At 45.3% G+C, this 16,362-nt stretch overlaps 1 non-coding gene across 1 annotated transcript; it reads left to right on the top strand.

Annotated features, from left to right (window-relative positions):
- The first annotated feature begins 572 nt into the window (after positions 1-572).
- Positions 573-656, top strand: Trnas-gga (transfer RNA serine (anticodon GGA)). Its single transcript is given in 2 exon segments — positions 573-612; positions 622-656. It is a non-coding gene; the product is annotated as a tRNA-Ser (tRNA).
- Positions 657-16,362: the final 15,706 nt, after the last annotated feature.

Genomic DNA, 16,362 nt, shown 5'->3' with positions numbered 1-16,362 from the left:
TATTTCAATTTCCAGGAGTGTATATATGTGTCTCAACTGAAGCCAATAAGGTGTCTTCCGACTATGTACTGAAGAGAGAAAGTGTCATGTTATGTACACTATGTGTTCAAACGTATCCGAACACCTGGCTGAAAATGACTTACAAGTTCGTGGCGCCCTCCATCAGTAATGCTGGATTTCAATATGGCGTTGACCCACCCTTAGCCTTGATAACAGCTTCCACTCTCGCAGGCATACGTTCAGTCAGATGCTGGAAGGTTTCTTGTGGAATGGCAGCCCATTCTTCACCGAGTGCTGCACTGAGGAGAGGTATCGATGTCGGTCGGTGAGGCCTGGCACGAAGTCGGCGTTCCAAAACATCCCAAAGGTGTTCTATAGGATTCAGGTCAGGATTTTGTGCAGGCCAGTCCATTACAGGGATGTCATTATTATGTAACCACTCCGCCACAGGCCGTGCATTATGAACAGTGCTCGATCGTGTTGAAAGATGCAATCGCCATCCCCGAATTGCTCTTCAACAGTGGCAAGCAAGAAAGTGCTTAAAACATCAATCCAGGCCTGTGCTGCTGCCGGCCTGAGTGGCCGAGCGGTTAAAGGCGCTACAGTCTGGAACCGCACGATCGCTACGGTCGCAGGTTCGAATCCTGCCTCGGGCATGGATGTGTGTGATGTCCTTAGGTTAGTTAGGTTTAATTAGTTCTAAGTTCTAGGGGACTTATGACTACAGCAGTTGAGTCCCATAGAGCTCAGAGCCATTTTGAACCACGTTTGTGCCGCACGTGTCCTCTCACGTTTCGACTTCAGTATCACATCGGAAACAGTGGACCCAGGGATGTTCAGGAGTGTGGAAATCTCGCGTACAGACGTATGACACTAGTGACACCGAATCACCTGACCACATTCGAAGTCCGTGACTTCCGCGGAGCGCCCCATTCCGCTCTCTCACGATATCTAATGACTACTGAGGTCGCTGATATGGAGTACCTGGCAGCAGGTGGCAGCACAATGCACCTAATATGAAAAACGTATGTTTTTGTGGGTGTCCGAAAATTTTTGATCACATAGTGCAGGTACGTTTGTAACCTCCCCCTCACTTATCGACCTTAATGACAGTGAAAAATTAAACCGCGTGTACCTAATGGAAATTTGGGAAAAGCAATCGTCACCGAAGGATTCAGGTCAGGATTTTGTGCAGGCCAGTCCATTACAGGGATGTCATTATTATGTAACCACTCCGCCACAGGCCGTGCATTATGAACAGTGCTCGATCGTGTTGAAAGATGCAATCGCCATCCCCGAATTGCTCTTCAACAGTGGCAAGCAAGAAAGTGTCGGTAAAGAGGGAGGAAAGGGTTACATCTGAATGAAAGGAAAAATGCAAATGAAACTGGTGGAAATTAATTTTGAAAAGGGATAAAGTTAATAAAGAAAGTAAATGTGCGGCCGTTACATTATCAATTAACTAGCGGTAATTAGATATTTGAGATTTGGGGGAAATTACGGTCGCCAGTCCTAAGGACAATTACTATAGTAAGTGAAAAAGAATGGTTATTACACATATAATTAGCACTAGAAGCGTGGCAACTGAAGGTTGACACGTGTAGTGTGAAAACTGAAAGTTTGTCAGAAGTAATAAATTTCGCTGACTGAAGTTAATAGTGAGCTTTCTTTCTGAAGCACATCGAAATTCAGTAAAATACGGTTAGTCTTGGACTACCTCAACAATCACTTCGAAAGCTACTTGAATCTACGCAATTTAGAAATAAGAGATTTAACTTTGAACTTGAATTAAATGATTCTGAACAATTAACAATACTAAAATTTAGTATGTACCAAGCTGAGCTGCAGTCACAGGTAAGCTACGCTACGGTCGCAGGTTCGAATCCTGCCTCGGGCATGGATGTTTGTGATGTCCTTAGGTTAGTTAGCTTTAACTAGTTCTAAGTTCTAGAGGACTAATGACCTCAGCAGTTGAGTCCCATAGTGCTCAGAGCCATTTGAACCATTTTCACAGGTAAGCTAAAATTCGGTAACAAAACTCGCACTCTTAATTTGTGCTTGTGTAATATAAATATTGTAGCCAGCTATGAATACCTTAACTGAACTTTGAAATTAAAGCAGTGAAATCGAATGATGCTGGCGTTTGAATTTCAACGACACTCGGGTTCATTCCGGAAAAAGAAGGGACCCTGCTTGGTAATGCAATTGGGACAATGAGCAACAAAGGTTCATGCTAAGTTGCTGTAATTTTGTGATGCAACAATTTTAAAAGTTTGAAAAGCTGAGGTCTGCCATATAGTTCTAAAACTTTACGTGCTTACAGTCTTCCTTGTTGGTTGATTGAAGGTTTGAAGCCGTCGATCGAGCAGGTGGCGACAGTCACTCATTGTCGGCCGTCGCTGTTGCAGAAGCTGGATGTTGGCGCGCTTTCTTCTCGACACGGTCACCAGACGGAACGGGCTCTTGATGTGCGCCAGATAATGCTTCCCGTCCGCGACACTATGTTAGAAACTATCATTGCAAGTCGAGCGCAATTACATGCTGCCAAACCCCGAAAGCGCGGCAACTCGCGGGAGCTTCACACAACACACCTGCTCCACTGCACCACCCCAGCCAGACTCCCCCTCTGCCCGCGCTCCACGCGACAGAGTTAACACTACCAAAGATCCTAAACACTTTGGTTCTCCACACGACCTATCGACGTATTCGTTCGATAGCATAGTTTTCCCTAGGCCAGACCCAGCGTATAAATACAAATAATATTCAGAAAACAAACCAATTATAAATCGACATAAATGCATATACAGGGTGTTTCAAAAATGACCGGTATATTTGAAACGGCAATAAAAACTAAACGAGCAGCGATAGAAATACACCGTTTGTTGCAATATGCTTGGGACAACAGTACATTTTCAGGCGGACAAACTTTCGAAATTACAGTAGTTACAATTTTCAACAACAGATGGCGCTGAAAGTAATGTGAAATATATAGAAGACAACGCAGTCTGTGGGTGCGCCATTCTGTACATCGTCTTTCTGCTGTAAGCGTGTGCTGTTCACAACGTGCAAGTGTGCTCTAGACAACATGGTTTATTCCTTAGAACAGAGGATTTTTCTGGTGTTGGAATTACACCGCCTAGAACACAGTGTTGTTGCAACAAGACGAAGTTTTCAACGGAGGTTTAATGTAACCAAAGGACCGAAAAGCGATACAATAAAGGATCTGTTTGAAAAATTTCAACGGACTGGGAACGTGACGGATGAACGTGCTGGAAAGGTAGGGCGACCGCGTACGGCAACCACAGAGGGCAACGCGCAGCTAGTGCAGCAGGTGATCCAACAGCGGCCTCGGGTTTCCGTTCGCCGTGTTGCAGCTGCGGTCCAAATGACGCCAACGTCCACGTATCGTCTCATGCGCCAGAGTTTACACCTCTATCCATACAAAATTCAAACGCAGCAACCCCTCAGCGCTGCTACCATTGCTGCACGAGAGACATTCGCTAACGATATAGTGCACAGGATTGATGACGGCGATATGCATGTGGGCAGCATTTGGTTTACTGACGAAGCTTATTTTTACCTGGACGGCTTCGTCAATAAACAGAACTGGCGCATATGGGGAACCGAAAAGCCCCATGTTGCAGTCCCATCGTCCCTGCATCCTCAAAAAGTACTGGTCTGGGCCGCCATTTCTTCCAAAGGAATCATTGGCCCATTTTTCAGATCCAAACGATTACTGCATCACGCTATCTGGACATTCTTCGTGAATTTGTGGCGGTACAAACTGCCTTAGACGACACTGCGAACACCTCGTGGTTTATGCAAGATGGTGCCCGGCCACATCGCACGGCCGACGTCTTTAATTTCCTGAATGAATATTTCGATGATCGTGTGATTGCTTTGGGCTATCCGAAACATACAGGAGGCGGCGTGGATTGGCCTCCCTATTCGCCAGACATGAACCCCTGTGACGTCTTTCTGTGGGGACACTTGAAAGACCAGGTGTACCGCCAGAATCCAGAAACAATTGAACAGCTGAAGCAGTACATCTCATCTGCATGTGAAGCCATTCCGCCAGACACGTTGTCAAAGGTTTCGGGTATCGTTCAAAGTATCTTACATGCTACATACTGCTCTGCACGTTTGGAAAGACTGCCCAACGTTCTTTTTCCACGCTCTGACGTTATTAATTCTGCAATCTTAGCTCTCAACGTTCCAATGCGCGATCCGAGTGGCTACAGGTTTAATTTGAGAAGGCTGAGAGTGGGAACTTTTGTTGCCTATGAGAGGGCAATCAGCTCGACCTTCCATTAGTTTTTATACGGGAAATGGTTTGCGGCGGCATTGACAGCTGTAGATCTCATGTCCTCACGTCTTTCTCCATCTTCTTCATTTCTGTGCAGGATATACAACAACTTCTTTTGGTATTTCGTCTCTGTACTTCGTACATTACAGCACTTGTGGATTTAGAGACAGCTTGTGACAATGTTAAATGGAATGAAGATTTTGAAATTCTGAAGTTAGCCAGGGTAAAATACAGGGAGCGAAAGGCTATTCACAACACGTACACAATACCGGCTACAGTTAAGAGGCGCCAGACATGAAAAGAAAGCAGTAATCGACAAGATAGTGAGATAAGTAAAAAAGAAAGGATTCGAACCTGCGACCGTAGCGGTCGCGCGGTTCCAGACTGTAGCGCCTACAACCTCTCGGCCAACCCGGCCGGCGATAAGTAAAAAATTTGGAAAATTGTGGTAAGGACTATGGGACCAAACTGCTGAGGTCATGGGTCCCTAGGCTTACACGCTAATTAAACTAACTTAAACTAACTTACGCTAAGGACAACACACACACCCATGCCCGAGGGATGACTCGAACCTCCGACGGGGGGAGCCGCACGAACCGTGACAAGACGCCTGTGACCGCACGGCTACCCCGCGCGGCGGTGAGATAAGTTTTATTCAGTCTGTACCTTAAGCAAGCAGTGAAGAAAACCGATGAGATATTTGAAAAAAAATTAAATTTATGGGAGACAAAAAACTTTGCAGATTGTCAATGACGTTGTAGTTCTTTCACTGAGAGCTAAGGACTGGAAGAGCAGTTAAATGGGTAGTCTTTTGAAAAGTGATTATAAGATGAATATCAACAAATATGAAACAATGCATGATGGATCGTCCTCGAATTAAATTTGAGGATGCTGATAGAATTAGATTAGGAAATGAGACAAGAAAAGTAGTCGATATGGTTTCCCATTTGTGCAGCGAAATAAATGACGATAACAGAAGTAGAGAGGATATGGAAAGTAGATTGGCAGTAGGAAAAAAAATAGTTTCTGAAAACCGAAATTTGTTAACTTCGAATAAAAATTTAAATATTAGGAAGTCTTATATGAATTTATTTGTAGGAGGTGTAGCCTTTTAGAGTATTGAAGCATGTACGATAAGTAGTTCAGACAAGAACAGAGTATTTTTGAATGTGGTGTCATAGCAGAATGCTGAAGATTATGCGGGTAGCTCAAATAACTAGTGAAGACGTACCGACTCCAATTACGTAAAATAAAATTATGGCACAACTTCATTAATTGAAGGAATCGATTAATAAGGCATATTCTGAGGCATTAAGGATTCGTTAATTTGGTAATGAAAGGAAGTGAGGAGGCTAAAACTGGTAGGGAGAGGCCAAGGCTTCTGTACAGTATTTCGGTTCTAATCGCTGTACATTGAGATGACAAAAGTCATGGGACAGCCTACCTCCTAATATCGGGTCGGATCACCTTTTTTCCCCCCGTGGCGGAGCATTTCGACGTGTCGTGGACTCAACAAGTCGTTGGAAGTCCCCCGCAGATATACTGAGCTATGCTGCTGTATAGCCGTCCATAACTGCGAAACTATTGTCGGTGCAAGATGTTGTGGACAAACTGACCTCTCGATTACGTTCCATAAATGTTCGATGGGATTCATATCAGGCGATCTGTGTGGCCAAATCATTCGCTCTAATTGTCCAGAATGTTCTTCAAACCAGTCGCGAACAGTTGTGACCCAGTGACATGGTGCATTGTCATCCTTAAAAATATCATTGTTCCTTGGGAACATGAAGTTATGGATGGCGCAAATGTTCTCCAAGTAGCCGAACATAACTATTTCCAGGCAGTGAGCGGTTCAGTTGGACTAGAGGATCCAGTCCATTCCATGTAAACACAGCCCATACCATTATGAAGCTACCACAAGCTTGCACAGCGCCTTGTTGACACTAGGGTCCGTGGCTTTGCTGGGTCTACGCCACACCCGAACATTACCGTCAGCTCTTACCAACTGAAATCGGGACTCATTTGACCAGGCAACCGTTTTCCAGTCGTCTAGGGCCCAACCAATACGGTCACGAGTCCAGGAGAGGCGCTGCAGACGATGTATCAACCGTCTGCTGTCATAGCCTATTAACGTCAAATTTCACCGCACTGTCCTAACGGATACGTTTGTTGTACGTCTCTCATTGATTTCTGCGGTTATTTCACGTGGTGTTGACTGTCAATTAGCAATGACAACTCTAGGCAAACGCCGCTGCTCTAGGTCGTTACGTGAAAGCCGTCTGCGTCTGCGTTCTTCGTGGTGAGAGGTAACGCCTGAAATTTGGTATTCTCGGCACAGTCTTGACACTGTGGATCTCGTAATATTGAACTGCCAAACGATTTCCGGATTGGAATGTCCCATGTGTCTAGCTCCAACTACCATTCCGCGTTCAAAGTCTGTTAATTCCCGTCGTACCACCATAATCATGTCAGAACCTTTTCACATGAATCACCTGAGCACAAATAACTGCTCCGCCATTGCACTGCCCTTTTATAACTTTTATAACGTTTGTAACTTGCGTACCGTCATCTGTATGTGTGCATATCACTATCCCATCACTTTTGTCAGCTCAGTGTATGTTGCGGTAGTTATGCAGGGATGAAGAGGCTTGTGCTTGACAGACTAGAGTGGAGAATCGCATCAAACCAGTCTTCGATCTGATGATCACGCAACAACAACAACAACAACAACAATAACTGCTACTGCTGCTGATGAAGCTAGCTTGGAGAGGAAGGCTGCCTACAACTTGTACAGAAACCAGACTGCAGTTATAAAAGTCGAAGGACATGAAAGAGCCGCAGTAGTTGAGACGGAAGTAATACGGGGATGCAGCCTCTCCCCTATGTTTTTTATTTCAATTTATTGACTTTAGAGTCATGCCCATACAGCCATCTCAATAGTGGAAAGACGGTACTGTGTTGGAGGCGACTTTCCTCTCAGTTATGACGATACGAATGTTAGGACAACACAACATCCAATCCCCGAGCGGGGAAAATCTCCGACCCGGCCAGGAATCGAACCTGGGCGCCTTTCGTGGCCCCGCAGCTACCGAGGTGGACACGCTTTGTTATTGAATCTGTACACTGAGCAAACTGTGAAGGAAATTGGAGAGTGGGAATGTTAGTCCAGGGCGAAGGAGTTAAAACTTTCAGGTTTACTGGTTACATAGTAATTATGCCAGACTCGACAAAGAAGTTGAAAGAACAGTATAGCAAACTGATAATGTGTAACAAGAGGTGAAAATCATCAAAAGTAAAACGAGGATAATGCAATGTAGTCGAATTAAATCAGGTATTTTATCCCTGCTACTTTTCAAAGTGTGTGTTTCCTTCAATATTGTCAAAATTTTTCGCGAAATCTACAAATAATATGAATGTAGGTTTTTCTTTCTTTAAGCTATCTTCTAAGTTAAGTCGTGGCGCCAGTACTGTCTTGTGTGCTCCAACATTTCCCCGGAACTGAAAGTGATCTTCCCAGTGGCCGGCGTCTACCAGGTTTTCCATTTTTCTGTACATCATTCGTGTCAATGTTTTGCAACTATAATCAATAGCCAAAGAAACTGGTACACCTGCCTAATATCGTGTAGGGCCCCCGCGAGCACGCAGAAGTGCCGCAACACGACGTGGCATAGACTCGACTAATATTTGAAGTAGTGCTGGAGGGAACTGTCACTATGAATCCTGCAGAGCTGTCCATAAATCTGTAAGAGTAAGAGGGGCTGGAGACCTCTTCCGAACAGCACGTTGCAAGGAATCCCAGATATGCTCCATAATGTTTCTGGGGAGTTTGGAGGCCAGTGGAAGTGTTTAAACTCAGAAGAGTATTCCTGGAGCCAGTCAGTAACGATTCTGGACGTGTGGAGGGTCGCATGGTCCTTTTGGATTGTCCAAGTCCGTCAGAATGCACAATGGACATGAATGGATGCCTACGTAAGTGTCACCTGTCAGAGTCGTATCTAGACGTATCAGGGGTCCCATATCACTCTAACTGCACACGCCCCACCACATTACAGAGCCTCCACCAGCTTGAACATTTCGCTGCTGACATGCAGGGTCCATGGATTCATGAGATTATCTCCATACCCGTACACGTACGTCCCCTGGATACAATTTGAAACGGGACTCGTACGACCAGGCAACATATTTCCAGTCATCAACAGTCCAATGCCGGTGTTGACGGGGCCAGGCGACGCATAAAGCTTTGTGTCGTGCAGTCATCAAGCGTACACGAATGGGCCTTCGGCTCCGAAAGCCCATATCGATGGTGTTTCGTTAAATGGTTCACACGCTGACACTTGTTGGTGGCCCAGCATTGAAATCTGCAGCAATTTGCGAAGCCGTTGCACTTCTGTCACGTTGAACGATTCTCTTCAGTCGTCTGTGCTCCCGTTCTTGCAGAATCTTTTTCCGGTCCCAGCGATGTCGGAGATTTGATGCTTTACCTGATTCCTGGTGTTCGCGGTACACTCGTGAAACGGTCGCACGGGAAAATCCCCTATTCATATCTACTTCGGAGATGCTGTGTCTCATCGCTCGTGCGCCGACTATAACACCACGTTCAGACTCACTTACATCTTGATAACCTGCCATTGTAGCAGCAGTAACCGATCTAACAACTGCGCCAAACACTTGTAGTCTTATATAAGCGTTGCTAACCGCAGCGCCATATTCTGCCTGTTTACATATCTCTGTATTTCTATATGCATGCCTATACCAGTTTCTTTGGCGCTTCAGTGGAAAAGTTCAAATGGCTTCTAATGGCTCTGAGCACTATGGGACTCAACATCTGAGGTCATCAGTCCCCTAAAACTTAGAACTACTTAAACCCAACTAACCTAAGGACATCACACACATCCACGCCCGATGCAGGACTCGAACCTGCGACCGCAGCGGTCGCGCGATTCCGGACTGAAGTGCCTAGAACCGCTCGGCTACAAAGGCCGGCTGGAAAAGTTCCATTATAAATAGTGTGATACAAGTTTGCCATAGTTCTCCACGTAAGACCATTCTAACTCGATCACTGTTCCTATTCAGTAGCTCAGTAGCTCTGGCGTTTCAGTATTAGCTATTGCAAATTGATCTACTAGAGGCTGACATCCACAACCTCTGGAACAAATGCATGGGGAATTGCCAAAACTTTTTCATTGAAATTGAATGGCGAACATCATTTACGAATGTTAATTTTACTAATCTTCTAAAATATCATTCCTTAGAGGCAACTAGATGGACAAACTGCACGTAGAATTACTATTTGCTGGCAATCAGCCAACCGTATGAACATATAGAAATCTCCCTCAAAACCTCTCCCAAACATAGAATTATAAATAAAAACTGTGCAACTTATAGCAAGGGCAGAAAATCGAGGTAAGAAATACAAATCAGGTCGCTATTATATAATATATTTACTATTATTTCAAGAGGCTGCTCGAAACATCCACCGGAAAACTATATGGTATTTTGGCTGCGTGCGGAAACTGCTCATGCACCTCTTTCTTCGTCGTTTTCGTGTTCTTTGCGCTGTTTACTGTGGAGCACTATCAGTCGTCTGTAAGTAATTGTAGATATTTTACCGAAAACTGTGTTTTAAAAGTCGTAACTCCTGTGTGTGCACTTCATGTGTCTTCCTGTTTGGTTTGTATATGTACATTTCTTAAGTGAAGTTATACTGCGACCTCCAGCGTGTGGCTGGCCGTTGTGGGCGAGCTGTTCTAGGCGCTACAGTCTGGAACCGCGCTGCTGCTACGGTCGCAGGTTCGAATCCTGCCTCAGACATGGATTTGTGTGATGTCCTTAGGTTAGTTAGGTTTAAGTAGTTCTAAGTTCTAGGGGACTGATGACCTCAGATGTTGAGTCCCATAGTGCTCAGAGCCATTTGAACCATCCAGCGTGTGACCAGCTGAGAGCAAATGCATGTGCCAGCCAAAAACGCAAATAACTGTAAGTAATCACTTAGATTTCTCTGAAAATGCCTTAAAGCAAAAGGCGAAATGCGTATAAAATAAATAAAAATACATTGCAGCAAGAAAAGTTGATTTTTATTTCCAGAACGAATACTTGCTTAATTGCTTGTTGGTCCACCTTTCGGACGCAATACATCAGCCATTCGACATGGAATCGGTTCAAGAAATCGTTCGTAGGTTTCCAGAGGTATATGGTACCAAATGTCTTCGCATAGATCACTCAAATCACGTAATTTACGGGCCGATGGATTGTGGACGACGAACTGGCGCCCGATAGCATCCCAAATATATTCCAGCGGGTTGACATCAGGCGAATGTGGTCGCCAAGACATCCACGTGAGATTAGCACAATTCTGACATCTACATCTACATCCATTCTCTGCAAACCACCGCGACGTGCATGGCAGAAGGAACGTTCCATTGTACCAGTTATTAGGGTTTCTTCCCAATCCATTCACGTATGGAACGCGGGAGGAATAGTCTGTGCGTGCTGTAATTATTCTAATCTTGTCCTCACGATCCCTATGTGAGCGATACGTAGAGGGTTGTAGTGTATTCCTAGAGTTACCATTTAAAGCCCGTTCTTGCAACTTTTTTAGTAGACTTTCTCGGGATAGTTTACGTCTGTTTTCAATAGTCTGTCAGTTCAGTTTCTGCAGCATCACTGTGACACTCTCCCATGGGTCAAACAAACCAGTGACCATTCGTGTTGCCCTTATCTGTATACGTTCAAAATCCCCTGCTAGTCCTATTTGTTATAGGTCCCCCACACTTCAGCAATATGCTAGAATGGGCCGCACGAGTGATTTGTAAACACTGTTCTTTGTAGACTGATCGCACTTACCTAGTATTCTACCAATAAACCGAAGTCTGCCACATGATTTACCCACAACTGAGCGTTACCTTGTGACACGTACAGTTATCCTACTGAAAGAAGCCGTCGCGTCATGGAAGACGTCAAGCGTGAAGGGATGCAAGTATCTGCAACAATGTTCACGTAGCCCACACGGGTCAGTTACCATGACAGCCCGGGTGAGTCACCGACCACCGATCCCCTCCCCTCAAATTGTTCAAATGGCTCTGAGCACTATGGGACTTAACTTCTGAGGTCATCAGTCCCCCAGAACTTAGAACTACTTAAACCTAACTACCCTAAGGACATCACACACATCCATACCCGAGGCAGGATTCGAACCTGCGACCGTGGCGGTCGCGCGGTTTCAGACTGAAGATCCCCTCCCCTCCCCTCACCTACTAAACGGCGTTTAAGATGGTAGCATATCTGCACACGACTATTAAGCTAGTGTAAGGAGAAATGTGATTCATCTGACCAGAAGACCGGTACCCTTGATCTGCGGTCTAATTCTGATGATCCTGCGTCTACTCTTACCGTAACTGACAACGTGGAAGCCGTTTGCCGAGGAGCCGCATGTTCAACAACGTGCGCGGAACGCCTTGGTAGGAGTCACCGTGCCTGCACCGGCGCTGTCCTCTGTTGTCAGGTCTGCCACAGGCCACACCGCCTACCCTGCTTTACAGAATGGGCGTGACTCCACGTTCCGTGATAAGGCGTGGGCGTACAACACCGTGTCGCCTGTTCCCGGTTTCTCTGTTGTTCAGCCACTTTCAGTAGTTGCTTACCATGGTAGCACACGAACAGTCGACCAGTTTCGCCGTTTCCGAGATTCTGATTCCCAGGGGCCGGATCGTAACAATCTGCCTTTGTCGAAGTCGCTTATGTCAGTGATTTCCCCACTTGTGACCGTATCGCCGTTGGAATGTCGTCTCTGCATCGCTTATACGAGATGCGACAATAAAGTAATGAGACTGATGTGAAAAAAATGTTGCTTACCGTTTTAGTCAAGTTTAGTTCAAAAAAATGGTTCAAATGGCTCTGAGCACTATGGGACTCAACTGCTGAGGTCATTAGTCCCCTAGAACTAGTTAAACCTAACTAACCTAAGGATATCACAAACATCCATGCCCGAGGCAGGATTCGAACCTGCGACCGTAGCGGTCTTGCGGTTCCAGACTGCAGCGCCTTTAACCACACGGCCACTTCGGCCGGCTCAAGTTTAGTGTTGTCTCCTTCAAAGTAGTTCTCTTCTGATTGCAAACACTTTTTCCAGCGCTTCTGCCATTGATGGTAACATTTCTGGAAATCATCTTCTGTAATATCCTCCAAGTCCCTCGTCACAGCTTTTTGGACATCTTGTGTTGTTTGAAAATGGTGTCCCTTGACCGCCGTTTTGACTCTTGGAAGTAGAAAAAAGTCGCACGGAGCGATATCTGGTGAATATGGTGGGTGTGGTAGTACTGAAATTTGTTTTGAGGTTAAAAATTGCTGTACTGACAGAGCAGTATGGGATGACGCATTATCGTGATGCAGAATCCAATTATCAGCAATGTTGGCACGGACACAAAGAACTCTTTTACGAAGTCTTTCTAAAATTTCTTTGTAGTAATATTGATTAACTGTTTGTCCAGGAGGCACCCCCTCTTCATGAACAATTCCCTTGGAATCGAATAAGCACACAAGCATGCATTTCACTTTTGACTTTGACGTGCGAGCTTTTTTTGGTCTGGGTGGTCCCTTTGAGCACCATTGCGAACTTTGGCGTTTTGTATCTGGATCGTACTGAAAAGCCAACTTTCATCACCAGTGATAACACGGCTCAATAATTCTGGATTGATTTCAGTTTGCTCTAACAGATCTGCTGCCATATTTTTCCGTGTTTCTCGCTGTTGTGGTGTGAGATTTTTGGGGGCCATTTTTGCAAAAATCTCTAACCAAGATCTTCAGTTATGATTAGACAAACCGTTTCTCGACTGATGTTCGGGTCTTCTACAATCTTTTCACGGATAATCTTCGATCAGATCGTACGAGTCCACGCACCCTGGCCAAGTTGACATCCGTCCGTGAGGTTGATGGTCGTCCACTGCGGTCTTCATCTTCATTCGTTCTGTCTTCACTAAACATTTTATACCAACGAAAAACTTGGTCTCTTGACATAACGTCCTCTCCAAAAGCCTTCTGAAGCTTACCGTAAGTTGTCGTCGCGTTTTCATCCAATTCAACACAAAAGAAATGGCATACCGTTGAGCAATATTATGCGGTTCCATTTCCATGACGAGAGACACAAACACGTATTAACTTATTACAGCACAACTTACGACTGAGCAGTTGCATCGATGTGCCACTTGGACTAGAAGCAGCTTATAGACCAAGTTCAAAGCTAATGTACCTACGCAACCCTGCAGGGTTGTCACATCTTGCATAGAAAATCAGTCTCATTACTTTATTGTCGCACCTCGTACACCTTTCTCATCTCATCACGTGCCCACAATACTACCAGTCTCCTGGTGGACAGTGGTCATTATGTTTTGCCTCATCACTGTGCGAGGGCGTGATGAAAAGTGTTTCCTCCGAATTTTTTACTCTGTCCTCAACATCGGCTGAGGTATTAACATGTCACACATATTACTCGGTCGGAATTCCCGCCTCACCAGCGAAAGTTGCAACCCTCTGCCGCGAGAGGGCTCCGATTTGTAGCGTGTAACACGGCGGTGTGTACCATAACTATACCAGTGCACGAGGCACGGCGTGCTGTTAGCGGGTTTCGAATTCGAAAAGTTCGTCCACATATGGAACACCTTCTCCTTCAGCATCACAATGGCAGGCCACACACGAGTGCTGCGACATCTGCAGCAGCCCGACACCTTGGTTTCACTGTCATCGATCATCGTCCATACAGTCCCGACTTGGCCCCATCCGATTTTCATCTGTTTCCTAAACTTAAAGAACACCTTCGAGGGCTTTACTTTGACAGTGATGAAGCGGTGCAACCAGAGCTGAGGTTGTGCGTCCATCAACAAAGTCAAATATTCCTCAGTGACGGTATAAACAAACTGCTCTCACGTTGGAAGAAATGTGTTCAGTCGAGAAACATGAATAATACGGAAGAGAATGTTAATAACGTTTGTTTTATTTAAAAGGCTTTATGAGTTTTCACATAAAAAGTTCGAAGGTATTACTTTTCAACACGTCCTCGTATACTCTTTCAAGAAAATTCTAGCTTTTTATAACATAATTCCTCATTTATGAATTTTATGAATCTGTTGGTATTTTTTTACCCCGCGACTTTTGCTTCTGTAATCTTTGCATTGGTCAAGTTTCAAACACCGACTGTGTACAAATGCAGCGTTTTATAGATAATTTACTCGTACATCTACATCTACGTACATACTCTGCAAGCCACATTACGGTGTGTGGAGGAGTGTACTTTCTTTGCACCCTTCCCCGTTCCAATGATCAATGGTTCGTGGGAAGAATGACTGTCGGTGAACCTCCCGTATGGGATCTAAATTATTGGGGTCCCAGACAGAAAATCAGTGCTTAAGAATCTGTCGAACGAATCTATTATAAGCCACTTATTTCTTGGATGAATTACACTGATGATCCAAACCTGTCCGTCTTTAGAACGAAATACATCACTGATGCAGCGTATCAGGCATTCGACAGTTTGTTGGTAGGTTTTGGAGGTATGCGGCATTAGATGTCTACGCACAGGTCATGTAATACGCGTAAATAACGGGCGGCTGATTTGCGTAGGCGGCTATGGCTCTATTGCGATCCAAATGGCTTCCATAGGATTTACATCAGGCGAATTTGGTCACCAAGACATCAACGTCAGTTCGCTATGATGCTCCTCAAATCACTGTAGCACTCTTCTGGCTCCGAGACACGGACAATTATTCTGCTGGAAGATGACATCACGCCGGCCGCGGTGGACGAGCGGTTCTAGGCACTTCAGTCCGGAACCGCGCTGCTGCAATGGTCAGACGTTCGAATCCTGCCTCGGGCATGGATGTGTGTAATGTCCTTAGGTTAGTCAGGTTTAAGTAGTTCTAAGTGTAGAGGACTGATGACCTCAGATGTTAAATCCCATAGTGTTTGGAGCCATTTGAATTTTATGACATCACTATGGGGCAAGACATCAAGCAGAAAATAAATGCTTGGTGTAAATACTGGTAGTTATCTCTCAATATTAGTAAGTGTAACCTACTGCGTATAACAAGGTGAAAATCCCCATTACGGTAAGAGTACAAAATAAAGGCCCAGTCTTTGAAAACGGTAACATCCGTCAGGTATCTGGGTGTAACTATTCGAAATGATCTCAAATGAAATGATCACATTACACAAGTAACGGGCAAGGCGAACTCTAGATTGCTGTTTATTGGTAGACTCCTGAAGCGATGCAGTCCTTCAACAAAGGAAATAGCTTACAATACGTTAGTTCGTCCAGTCTTAGAGTACTGTTCGTCTGTATGGGACCCTTAACAGCTGGGTCTGACTGAAGAGATTGAGAAGGTCCAAAGAAGAGGAGCGGCAAGATTCGTGACTGGTGCATTTAGCCATCACGAGAGCGTTACAAATCTCATAGAAAGTTTGAAGTGGGACACACTTGCAGATGGACGGCGCGCTAAACGGAAGGGGCTGCTCACTAAATTCCGAAATCCGATCTTCGCCGATGATGTAGAGCATACGTTATTACCACCAACTTTCAAATCGCGCAACGATCACCATTCAAAGATAAGGGAAATTAGAGCTCGTACTGAGGCGTTCAGACAGTCGTTTTTCCCTCGCGCGATCCGCGAGTGGAACAGGGGAGGGGGGGGGGGGGGAATATGACTTTGGCGCAAATTGGCGACTTGGTTGGTTGGTTGGTTGTTTCGGGGAAGGAGACCAGACAGCGAGGTCATCGGTCTCATCGGATTAGGGAAGGACGGGGAACGAAGTCGGCCGTGCCCTTTGAAAGGAACCATCCCGGCATTTGCCTGGAGCAATTTAGGGAAATCACGGAAAACCTAAATCAGGATGGCCGGACGCGGGATTGAACCGTCGTCCTCCCGAATGCGAGTCCAGTGTCTAACCACTGCGCCACCTCGCTCGGTAATTGGCGAATTGTACCCTCCGCCACACACCGCTTGGTGGCTAGCGGAGTATATATGTGGATGTAGAAGGGATGCACGTGGTTCGCAACTGTCAGCGTGTCC

The sequence above is a fragment of the Schistocerca cancellata genome, chromosome 4 (assembly GCF_023864275.1).
Source record: "Schistocerca cancellata isolate TAMUIC-IGC-003103 chromosome 4, iqSchCanc2.1, whole genome shotgun sequence".
NCBI classification, from domain to species: domain Eukaryota; kingdom Metazoa; phylum Arthropoda; class Insecta; order Orthoptera; family Acrididae; genus Schistocerca; species Schistocerca cancellata.
The sequence above is the reverse complement of the archived record's forward strand: the minus strand, read 5'-3'. Positions and strand labels throughout refer to the sequence as shown.